Genomic DNA, 12814 nt, shown 5'->3' on the forward strand with positions numbered 1-12814 from the left:
AGGTGGCCAGTGTGGTTATGGAATAAAACTGCTTTCCCTTTGTCATTACGCTGTCCTCCCTGGCCTGTTTTTGAAGTGTCCTGAAAGAGGCCGGCCGCTCTTTTGTTTTCTGTAATGGTAGTTATTTGCTTTGCCGTGTGTAGCCCGCGCCAAGGCCACATTTTTCAGCACGGCTTTGAGCTGGAAACCACACAATGGAGGAAAAACGCCTGCAGTGCACGTAAATATTTGAGTGCAGGGTTAAGTGTGGGTGGCTCTCTCTGTCCCTGACAGGGAGCAGGCATCGACATGGGTACAAAGAGACAGAGCTATCCGTTTTCTCCGGTGCCATCTGAACCATGCAACTTACCAACCACACTTTCACTGGCTAATTAGTGCTGAGGAAATTGACCACATACAGCCACAGGCTAATAAAGGCAACAAACTACTTTTGCCTGAAAGTAGGCAAAGTAAATAGAAGAGTACTGTAAAACTATATTCCAGTAGAAATACTATAACTTTGGAAAGAAGCGACCTGAGTAGAAGCAAAATGCAACCCTTCACATACACACATTTTCTAAGCCGCTTATCCTTCTAGGTCGCGGGGGGAGCTGGAGCCTATCCCAGCAGTCATTGGGCGGAAGGCTAGCTGCATGCAGTGAAATATAAATATACTCTGATTTAGAAATACACAAATGCTTTAACACAAATATTTTAAGTAAGTTGCAAGTTACCATTCACTTTCTAACAGTAAACACATGCACAGACATGCGTTATTTGTAATGTGAACTCATAGTATGTTTATATTGGTATAAACCAGTAGGGAATGATGAGTTACATTTTCTTGGTCATACATACATAATTAACTCATTAAAGCTCAGACCTTGTTCAGGTATTCAGATATACTCCTTCATTTTGAATAGAGACAGCTTCATTTCAAAACAATATGCTTTTACAGAGATTGTTTTGGAAAATTTGAGGTAGTTAATCAATTAAACCCAATTACAAAAATAATATAAAATAAAATAAATATAACTGAATTGATAAACAGTGAACCATTAAAATAAAAACACCTGAGGAAACATATTGATATAATGATGTAAATATTGCCTGTAGTCCGTATTGGCTCATCATATTCGAGCACGTCCAAAACTTTGGACACAGCCAAATCAAAAATCCTGTCACAATTGTAACTGGGGCAAAGCTTCACAATAAGACTACCATAAAAAGGATTTGTGAATTGTTTAAGAATTAATTTATTCATGATTATAAATGAGGTCATAAACACTGTAAAAATCTTTAAGAAGCAGGTAAAACACATAAATGAAAAGGGCAGCAGTGACCTGTTGCCGGTCAAATAGTGAGCCCACATTCTATTCTGTTAAACCTCAGACCTTGCTGTGTACTAATCTTACTTTGTCTTCTCCTTCAGTCAGCATTATACCTGTTAGCTTCATCAGATATTTATATTCATCAGATGTAACAGCTCACTGTTGACCTGTTGTTTACGACTTAATTAATAACCATAAACAAACAAATTTTAAACCAATCATAAACACTTTGTAAGAGTAGCCTTCTTGTTAAATGGTGCCATGATCAATGGGATTAAATGGGTTCAAATAAATACATAAATGGCTCTTTTCTGATTATTTTCAGTCTATAATGTAGCATATTTGTAAAAAAAGCAAATACAACTTGCACTCAGATCCTCATTATCACTCATGTCTAACTGTTAATACAAATCAAACTTAATTAAGCAACATTAAGTTTCCAAGCTAGTCAGATGGCGTAACTTTTACTTTAGACCTTTATAATTACAAAGATAGAAAAATGGCACAAGTGAATAAAGTTCACCATACACGTAAACCTTTTCATAATAAGATTTTTAAACCTAGTGTTGTTGACACATCACAGCTTTCTCTCAAAACTTCTGTGATTTTGACAGTAAGGGAAACAGACATAAGGTACAATGTCTCAACCCACCTGCAGTTAACTGCAATGTACTGCACAGCTTGTCCTACTCTAAAGCACTTAATCCAACATGTCAGCTTCTTATCAAGCCATTTGTGAACTGCATTAGCTGAATTATGTGTGCTCTTACTGGAAACATACAGGGGCTCCCTAAAACTGATATTGAGAATAATACTGCAGGACAAATGGACTTGCGGTCATCTGCAGAGGTCGGTATCTTTTGCCACACAACCTGGCTCCTCTTGTGGAATCCATTACCAACTGTACCCCTGCTGTCCACCCTCTCCTCTTTGTGTCATTTAAAGTTGTAAACTTAATTGCCCCGGTGCTACATAGGCCATTTCTACCACAACATTCTGCACTAATGGTGAGGAAAGTGAATCGTAATGAGTCAGTGGGGCTATTTGGGGCTTATTGAAGGCGGGTGAGGATCAGGCATGATAATGAGCAGTGTGAGGTCAGAGTGTTGGGTGAGAGAGGGCTTGTGGGATGTCAGAGGTAGGGTGAATTTGCCCACTGGGCAGAGGGACATGCAGCACAGGAACATGTGGGTGTACTTACACTCGACCTGACCAGCCTCACCCCCGGCCCTGCCCTAGCAGCTCTGCTCTAATCACAGCCTCCATGTCCTCAAGCTATGCAGTGTGGTCAGCAGACATTCTGGCTGCAGCACAGAAACTTCACTCGCTTGTATAAACTTCTCTTTTTCTTTTTTTTTTCTTTTTCTACTGAACCTCACTGGTGACCTCAGGCTGGCCCCTCGCTCACCCCAGCCTTCGAGCTTCCAGCGCTGGACCAGAAGAACTTTAACATTCTAGCCTTCTGTTCTCCTCAAACAGCCGAGCTTTTTGCGCAGAGCTTTTGCCTGTGTCTACATTGAGAGTTCAGGCAATCATTTTATTTCCAAGCAATAAATCTGAAGTGCTTTCGTTCGCCATGCTCCTCGCTGGTATGTGTGTGTGTGTAAAGTGTGCGCGAGTGTGTGTTGGTTCGCTGCCTGCTGCATGCACGAGCCACAGGTTGCGCATTTGGTTTTAATAGCGGCCGTTTCAGCCCCCCTGCGCAAATGGAAAGCACATGGGCTCCCCTCCACCTGCCTCCAGTCAGCTACTGATAGAAACACAGCAAAAGCCTCGCTGACCAGAGAAGGAGGACGGGAGGGAGCGGAAAATAAAAGCAGAACAGGAAAGATTTTGAAGAGCTTATGTAGGTAGAGGGAGCGGTTGGAAAACGAAAAAGATGTGTTGATATCTAGACATTAAGAATCATGATATTATGAGTATTATGATTAGGTTCCTAAATAGTTACTGGCCATGGTCATATAGTTTGAGGAGAAACTTTAATTGGAACTTGTGCATTTACTTTTAAAAATTATTCATTCTCAGTGAGTCATTTACCAAATTGGTTCTTTATAGAAGTCTGTTGAAAAGCACCTCCATTTCTAAGAGTGTAGTTTCCATATAAGCCCCTAAAACTATTGAGTTTACTGTTTGGAATGTGCTAATGCAGCAGTTGTAAGAATGTCTCTGCCCTGCTTAGTTTAGTACGTAGAGGTTTTTAAAAGGTTATTCACTCTCAGTGAGATTCTCCTCATTTACAAACATGATTATTCAAAGCACCATCCACTGAAATGTTCTTCAGGGAACCAAAGGTGGTTCTTCTATGGCATCGCTCCAAAAACCCTTTTGGGTACCTTGATATTTAAAGCGTAGGTTGTATGTAAGACCCTAAAATTGATGGGTTTACTGCTTTGGAACAGACTAATGCAGTGGGTCTGGATGTTGGAATGACTCTGCCCTGCTTAGTTAAGTATGTGGAGGTTCTTTAAACTTTTAAAAGGTTCTTCATTCTCAGTGAGATTCTTCTTATTTACAAAAATGATTTTTCAAAGAACCATCTATTGAAAAGTTTTTAGGGAACCAAAGGTGGCATATCATATGGCATCACTCTAAAGAACAATGTTTGGCACATTTATTTTTAAGAGTTTAGATTAAGCCTGTAACTTTAATCCATTGAAAAGGCTATTGCAGTAATTCTCAATGTTGGAATGTGCCTGACCTGCACAATTTATTGCTTTCCCTTCTCTAATACACTCAGTTCAGGTGAGGAAAGGCTTGTTAATGAGCCGATGAGTTGAATCCGGTGTGTTACGGCAGGGAAAACACTAAACTGTACAAGCGAGGGGCGAATCCAGGACAAGGTTTGACAAACACTGGCCTAATGTACAGATATAGCAACAGCTCCATCTCTCACAGGCAGGGGGAGCAGCACCGTCTGGCCTTCTGAGCAGTTTGGGCATGTGTGTGTCTGGATGCCTTGATAAGAAACACATGCAATCTCGTCAAAGCGACTCCTCTTGTATGTTTCCCTTTGCAGAGGCGAGAACATAAACAAGCTGATTCAGATTAAAGAATGCTTTGTCAAAATATTTAAGCCCACACAGCCCAGGCTGAACTAAAATCCACAGGAATATGACTGCTGCCCCACGAGATACCTGCCTAAACGCTCAGCAAGAAAGGAATCTTTGATGATGCAACTGAAGCAAGCAACAAAATCTGTTTTCAAATAGGTCGAAAGACGCTACGGTAATTAGGGAAACAGGTGAGACTACAGAGAGCTTTCCATCAGCCAGATCTCTCAGTATCGGGACAGCCTGAATCATGTCATTATCCAAAGTGTGTTACAATATGCGTAATATCATTGCTGTTGTGAGAAAACCTCTCCAAAACAACCCCCTTTTCAAAAGGGAAGGAAAACATCTGGGCATTTCACAGTTTTGGCCTAATTATCACAAAAGTGTGTTCAAAAAATCACTTCAAGGTGTTTAGAGCTTATTTTTTGATCCCTGAGCTATAAAATGCCCAGAGGATATAAAGTGAGCTTGTAAAAAATCTGCAAAAAGCTTTTATTTTAACAGCAGCAATCTATAGCTTGAAATCCTAAAAACAGAATGGATGTGTATGAATTTAACAGTGTTCAGAGGAATCCCAATCAGCCATTTTTTGTCTCTTTCTATCCCATTTAAATCGGTGACTGTTGACTCACTATGTCCAACGATGGTCTGCAGCTTAGATCTACTAACTGGTACAACCTGTAATTTGTGCACAATAAAAAAAACACCTAACAAAATGCTTTGTGGCTTTATAAGTCATCTTCACTGCTTTGAATTTATTTGAATTAAATATGTACAGAAAAAGGTTACTGTCCAAGCACATTTCAGCCCCACAAGGTATAAACAATGTGAATGTATCGTCAAAAGTACAACATGGTCCTTAGGGGGCAACTGTGTACCTAAAATGAGTTTTCAAGGTACATTACATTCACTTTCTTAGGGGAAAGGAGCATATTTTTACCTTTTCATAACTTGTTTAAGTAGAAAAATAAAATAAAATGCCTGGAGTCAAGACAGGGTGTATGGAGTCAATGCAACTTAAAATGGAATATGGTACAATTATGTTCCCTAACTAAAGGTACTGAAGATGCACCCTTTAGGTACCCTGAAAGGTCTAATGTGTATGAAGAGTGTACTTTGGTTGCACATGTATAACAAATCACTGCTGTCAGAACAAAACCTTGTATCTCCAAAATGATAATTTTACAGGAGAAGGAAAAAACCTACCTTACTTTTAATGTAAGTCAGTGCAACCAGACTTTTTTCCAAGTCATTTTGGGCCGTTTGTTTTGGTGCATTCATCATGAAATGTACACACAATGTAAAGGGCAACAGGCATTTTTAGATTATGTCAAAAACTGAAAAACAATAAAAATGGAGATAAGACGTTTGGTTCCAACAGCAGTGAAATATAACATTAATACAGTTCTTGCAAAAAGAAGTAAACTGAAAGAGTAGTAGTAGTTGTGTTGATGTGGTATACTTCATTCTATGTGCAACCAATGCACACATTTGACTTAAATTTTTTTCAGGGTTCATCCTAAATGCCATATTGTGAATAGCATAGCTATAAGAGCAGAATTGTATTTATTGGTGAGCTGAATTTGTGAAAGAAACAATTTAAATGTTGTCAGGTCAGGATGAACAAACAACATTACATACACAGCTTGAAAAGTTCTCGGAAACATATCGGAAATTGAAATATACGCTTCAACATAAAGTGTGTTCTGTACACGGACATTTGATCGGCTTACAGAGACATGAATGTTTATGTTTTAACTTACCTTCTTCTGAGACCAGTTTCTAAACAAACTTGTTGATAAATGGGGACTGGGATAGCATTCCTTTAGCATCCCGTTTTATCATGACAGAACAACAAACGCTACTATAAAAAGTGATGCCTCTTAATGACCCTCAAGTTAGTGACTTACGGATATCTTTCTCTTTTTCCAAGGCGCTGCTATCAGAAGCTTTAATTGGATAGCAGGGCTGTTTGAATGCAGCACTGAGTATTCATGATTGCTTTCATGAAGAGGGGGGTGGGACTGAGTTCCCTCCAGTTCTAAACAAACCAGCTGCCATATAAAGATCATCTTCCATTTCATTTGGAGTCACTCAGCTCTGCTCTGAGGGTCCTCCTCCCTCTTATTTATACCTCTCTGTTCCATTTAAGAAACCCCGCTCCTCTCAGCCCTTCTTAGGTCACTGCCAGCCAACCGAATGAGTTTCGAATGTTCACGTTATTTATGATTGGGTATCAATTCACAGTACAAATCCCTTGCAGATGTTTGCATCTTCCGTATATGTATGTATGGATGTGTGTCTGTGTATGTGGGTCTGGTGAGGATGTGTGTCTTGTATGAATTATACATACAGCAGGTGTTACTGTTTACCGCTGAGGTCTGCCTGTATGTCACCATGTGGCACGCTCCACTCAGTTTAGACACGTACATTCCAGTATGTGAGCAAGATGGCCCCAAAAAGTTGTGATATTATAAAAAAGTTAGTCAAGGATGCGCAAGAATGTAGAGTTTTGTTGAATAATACTTCAGTCATAATGTGATCAAAGTCTTTAGCAACTATGTTATCTTGGCATATCTGGTTGTTTCTAATATCAGGAAAAAACATGCATTTTCAGCGCATACAAAACTAGCACAATCTGGAACCAAAAGCCTCATTATCTTTTCAATCTTGGTTATAGCATATTTAACAAGCCATGCAAGATGGATAAATGTACAATAAAACAAACAAAAAATAATAATAATAAAAAAAACAAGAAAAGCATGAGCAATGGCTGTTCCATTTTTAAAAGAGCTAACAAATTCTGACATTCACTATGCACACTTTTTTAATCATAACCTTGTACAGGAATTTAGTTCCCTTTTGCTTGGCAGTTATCTATGTCCTGCACATGGTTCAGTTAGGCTCAATAGAGGCCCTGTTCTTCAGACCATATCTAGCACTTCAAACAGTCTATTCCAGCTCCTTAAGCATATGATAACCCATTCATCCCATGTTGTTCCTTAGCCCTGATGGGGGCTCCCACCAGCGCATTCTCTTTACTGCTGGCCAGATTTTGGGCATAGAGGAGGCACAAATTTAGACCTCCTGTGTCTTTTCATCTGATGATCAACTGTGGCTCAGTGTTTGATAAGCTTGCAATGTGCTATCACACCATTAGGGGGAGCCTTCAAAGGGCTTCCATGGCTAGGTATCGCAGAACTAACTTTGATACATAAGCTCTGTCCAGCTTTTCATCTTCCAATTTTTTTCCATACATTGTTCCAGGGATGTCCAAACTATCAAAAATAAAGGGTTCTAAATGGTTCTCAGCTTGGATGTATGCTTCTAGGAAGAATGTTTAATTAACATTAAATGTCATTAGGTTCTTCGTGCTCACATGCCTCATCAAAAATACATTTTTAGTTCCTTAACTTTACATCCATTAAAACGTTTGGGAACTATAGGCTTTCTTCTATGGGATTGCTACTAGTCCCTTTTTGACACATTAATTTTGTAAGAGTGTGGATCTTTTTTCTTTTTCCTCTAAATTCTCTACATTTCCTTGCATCTTTTAAGAGTGTACCTGCACCCTCCCCCATCTCGTTCCTACTGTTCCTTCTCTGAGAACCCCACTCCTTTCTCCAAAGCCCTTCCTTCCTGGTAATTAAATGTAATTAAACACATTTCTTTTTTTTAATTCTTGGTTTGAAGTCCTATAAAATAAAGCACGAAAGCATTGTTTCTGGCAAATATAAGCATGTTCTGTCTTTATCTAACTCTTGTATCTTGTACAAAAGGTGAATTTACAAGCAGTACCTTCAGTGATTGTGAACATACCCTCAGTAAACAGCCCGTGATCAACTACAGCAGCTGAGCAGACTCCAGTCATGAGCACAGGTCCTCACATGCACGTGTAACTGTGGCTACTGTGTGCTTTGAGGCACAGCGCACACACACGCACACTCATAAACACCGTATAGTGTGTACAGGAGGCGGAGAGGGTGGAGAATGAGAATGAGATGAGGCTAAAGACTCGGCGGGACTCAAAGGACGAGAGAGGAAGCCTGCATGACCTTCCTCACCCCCTCCCCTTCTGCTCTAACATCTGGTTTGTCCATTCTTAGGCCTATATGAGCTGCTTCTGGCACATAAACACTAACACATACATACGAATTACTTTATTCAACACAGGACACTGTACATACAAAACATGACTCTTTTCCTAATGCCCATCAGTCTTCCTGTTCATGTCATTATTTATTTGAATAAAGACAAGATGATATTGTTTTCCAGTTCCAGGTACAAAGCTGTAGTTAGCTGTAATCTGCAAAAAATGGTGATAAAAAAGTATATATATATATAAGTGGTTTATGAATTGTCTGTGTGTGTATTTGACTTACTATGCCAAATGACCAGTGAACCAAATTTTAAATGTAATGTTCAGTATGCCATAATAAGGGTAAATCAGAAAAAATAATGGTACCTTACAACACCCATATCTCTCTGCCAATGGATTTAATAAATATATTGAAGAATGAAACCTTTTTTCATAACACAATTTCTCATATTCGCAACCATTTCATGCAATAGCTTTCTTTAAGTTTAGACGTCTGGCTTCTATCACCACCACTGTGAATTCTGATTTGGTTTGTTTCTCTAGAATGCAACAGTTCAGATTAAACCACTCTAAATGACTTTGTTTATTCATTAATGCTATGTAAACATTTAAACATGCAGAAATTTTGAAAAACAGATGGAGTTCCCCTTAATGTAATGGTTCTAAGTAAAGATTTTTCCTTGAACCATCCATCCAAGCCAAGAAATATTTAGGAAACATTATTTTTAAGTGTGTACCTGCACCCTCCCCAATCTTGCTTCTTCGCTTCCTCCACGAAGAACCTCACTGCTCTCCCCAAAGCCCTTCCTTCCTCTGGGGCTGACACACCTGCCCCCTTGATCTCTTACTGCACTTCATAGGCAAGACTTTTCCAACCCTTTATTTGCAGTGTCTGGGACAGAGCTTAGAGAAAATGTCCATGGAAATACACTCTGCCCCCTAGTGAGCCTCTCCCTGCCAGGTTGCATCTCATAATATTGAGGAAATATGAGGGTTTAAGGCCCATTAAGATGCTGCCAGGAGAAAAATGTTGCTTCGCTGGATGTAGTTCGATTTTCATTAAATATATGAGAACAACGATGATATTCAGATTGATGTCAAGATGAAATGGGAGCATTACTCTACCACTGCATATGAGATAAAGCTCATTTTTGTATTATTCAGGATTTAGCCCTCAGTCTTTACACACTTAGAAGGCAGTCACAGTTAAAACACAGAAATAAACAAATATAATCAGTCAGTCCAAAGAGTGTCAATAAACCCATTGTGTTCTTTCCATACATGTCAGAATTATAGTAAAGAGTTTTGCCCACATCAAATGTCTTATATTTTTGTTCATTCAATTAGACAGTATATTTGTAGGTATATTTTTATTTGATTTTGATTTGTTGTCATTTTTTTCTTTTAAGAATTTAAGGACAGCACTGCCCCGCCCCCCCAAACCTCTTCTTTTCAGGTCTTTAGAAAATCCAGTTGCAGGGATGTCACTCAGTGTGGTCTGAATTCCCAGATTGTGGCTTTAAATAGGCTATAACTTCATGTAAGCATCTTTTCCCATTGAGATATTATTAATAATGAACGCTAATTTCTTGATGTAGAGCAACAGAAGTCTCACCATAATGAAATAATTAACTGTCTGAACAATGCACTAATGAACATACATTTACCTCAACAGAAGCTGACTGAGACATGATTAAGAAGTTCTTAAAAGTAGAAACATCATGAGCTGGAAAAGCTTCTTTGCCTCGTAATCTCCGTCTCAGCTCCCCCACCACTACACACACCACAAATCTATGTTAGCATTTCTTATATGATACAAACCAAGCAGTCCAAAGGTCATATGCGTATTGGTTTGAGACGTGGCCAGCCTCAGGACTGAGACAGCACTTCAGATGATAATGGCACCTTCGCTTGCCCTAAATGTCATATTGCTGGAAGCAGAGAGGGTTAAACTCAGGTTTGCTGTGCTGTGTGCTGCGCTATTCTTTATTCTTCGCATGCATGTTGAGTCGATGCGTCGTGATGCAAGCCCGGGACCTGTAATTACATTAGGTGGAAAAGATGTTGGGGGTAAGTGTGTGTAAGGGAGGGGGCTCATCCTATTTTGTGGAAATGCTGGAGGTCCGACAGCCAATTAAATAAGCACCAATCCAACTCCTCCCTACCCCCACAGATCCTGCACTCTCAAACTCTCCGTCCCACCCCTATTCAATACTCATTCCTCACTGAGAGTGAGGGACAGAGCGAGCGAGAGAGCTTTTCCACTGAATTCTCCTGTGCCTCTGTCTGCCAGTCATAGCCATGGGCCACTGGAGGTGGTGCTAGCAGACCAAAGAGCAGAGGAAGGGGGCTGAGACTTCAGATATGGCCGGTAGCCTACACGTCAGTGGGGTATTGTCTGCAGAGAGCCCAGAGAGCACAGTTTAGCCCAGAGCCCTTTAAATCACAGGCCTGGCCATTTACCTCCCTACCAGCTGTTAGGGAGAAGCTGATGATGGAATTTTTTTCTATTTTTCTAAAACTCTTTACACGATTCCATGAGACACTTCCATCTCAAGTTTTTATTTTTTGCAGCGATCAAATATTTTTTTAACAACCCTGGAAATTGTGCTGTTTTCTATTTCTCATTTTTGAGAAAAGCCACAAATGTTATTTTATTTCCAAAATGACCAGTGAGCCCACACATATTACATGGAATGTTGATTATGGTATAATAATGGTAAATCTGCCTTACAACACACTGCAGATACATCTTTGCCATGAATGGATTAAAAAAATTATAAGTTTTATTGTAAAACAACAACATGTTTGTTTGGTGTGAGGGAGCTTTGAGAGGTGTTAAGCACTTTGGACGTTTGGGGCTTCAATTGCATGGAAAAATCTTCTGTTTAAATAGAGTTTACCAAAGTTTCTCTAAAATGGGACATTTTATACCAAGCCTGCTCTGAATGACTTAGTTTACATCTATATATATTATATATACATATATAATACATATATATATATATATATATATATATATTTTACTAAAGAACCCTTAAAGAACCATCTTTTTTAAGAGTGAAGAGAACCTAACTTTCTCTATTTCTATGGTGGCAGAGTTCCACATCTGGCACCTTTAGTTTTAAGAGTACACCAAACCTTTATTTATCCAGAAAAATAATCATACTCAGCCTTTATTGTGCATAGTAAGTGAGAATAGTGTTTAAACACTGCAGGAACACCCACTCAGCGCAGCATCTTTACTCCAGAGGAAAGACTGGGCCTGAGTTTCTGAATCAAGTTTGACCTTTTCTAATCTTCACTCATAACTGTTACTTAAGTAGATATTGGAAGAGCAGCAAGGACAAAAAAGTACCTTAATATGCCACCTCAATATTAGTATTAGCTCTAACATGGTGGTACTAGAGAAGAACAGTGCATTTAAGCAGGAAATGTAAAAAACACTCCAATATAAATGCATTACAGCACAGGGATCATTCAGCGTGGATGCCTGAGATTTGTTACAGTATATGATGGTATGAGGAAATAGTATCCATGTTGGCATAGCAGATTCATATGTGATAATCTTTTGCAAATTATTTTTATTACTGTCAAAACATCTGCTGTGGGATTCAATGCAGGGGTCTTAAATGGGAATCCAGCCCAGCATAAATTAGGGCTACGGCAAGATACTCCATACAGAGCCTCACGCAGTCTGATGGACACAAAAGAGAAATGTTGAGGCAGGGCAGCACCAAAGACAATCTCTGCAAGAAATATCATCGCCTCAGTTCATCACTGGCCATCAATCAATACTGCTTTCACATAAAACCCTAACCGACACAGGTTATCATGTTAAACTTGCATTCCTCTTCTGTCCAGCCTGTGTTTAAAATAATATAATGGTGAGGCTCAAGCCTCAAACGCACTTACAGCAGGGTACGTTCATCTTTCATGGTTAGCCAAAGCAAAACTATATCTTAGATGGGCTTTACTGGGGTTGTTAGTAATTATGAAAATTGTCTTTTTTTTATTGTTGCACTAGACATAACGGTTCAAAAATAATCAACATTTAAACCATACATTTAAACTTAAAATATAGGCTATGTGTATATTAGGATTAGATTCTATAATCCTATTGACTCATTAAACTCTCTTAGGACTTCTTTACATGGAGATTTTTTCTCAGTTATATCTAGCCCTATAAACCATAACAATGGTTTGTTGTTTTAACTTGAAAACGTGATGTATCTGACTGTTGCTTTAAAGTGTTGATTTCATTAAAGCTCAAATAGTAAGTTAAAAATAAGGATTATGATGTTGTCTGGACACACTGGTGAGTCTATGTTACACTGAGCAAGAAAATCAAT

Source organism: Colossoma macropomum, unplaced genomic scaffold (genome assembly GCF_904425465.1).
Source record: "Colossoma macropomum unplaced genomic scaffold, Colossoma_macropomum, whole genome shotgun sequence".
Taxonomy (NCBI): domain Eukaryota; kingdom Metazoa; phylum Chordata; class Actinopteri; order Characiformes; family Serrasalmidae; genus Colossoma; species Colossoma macropomum.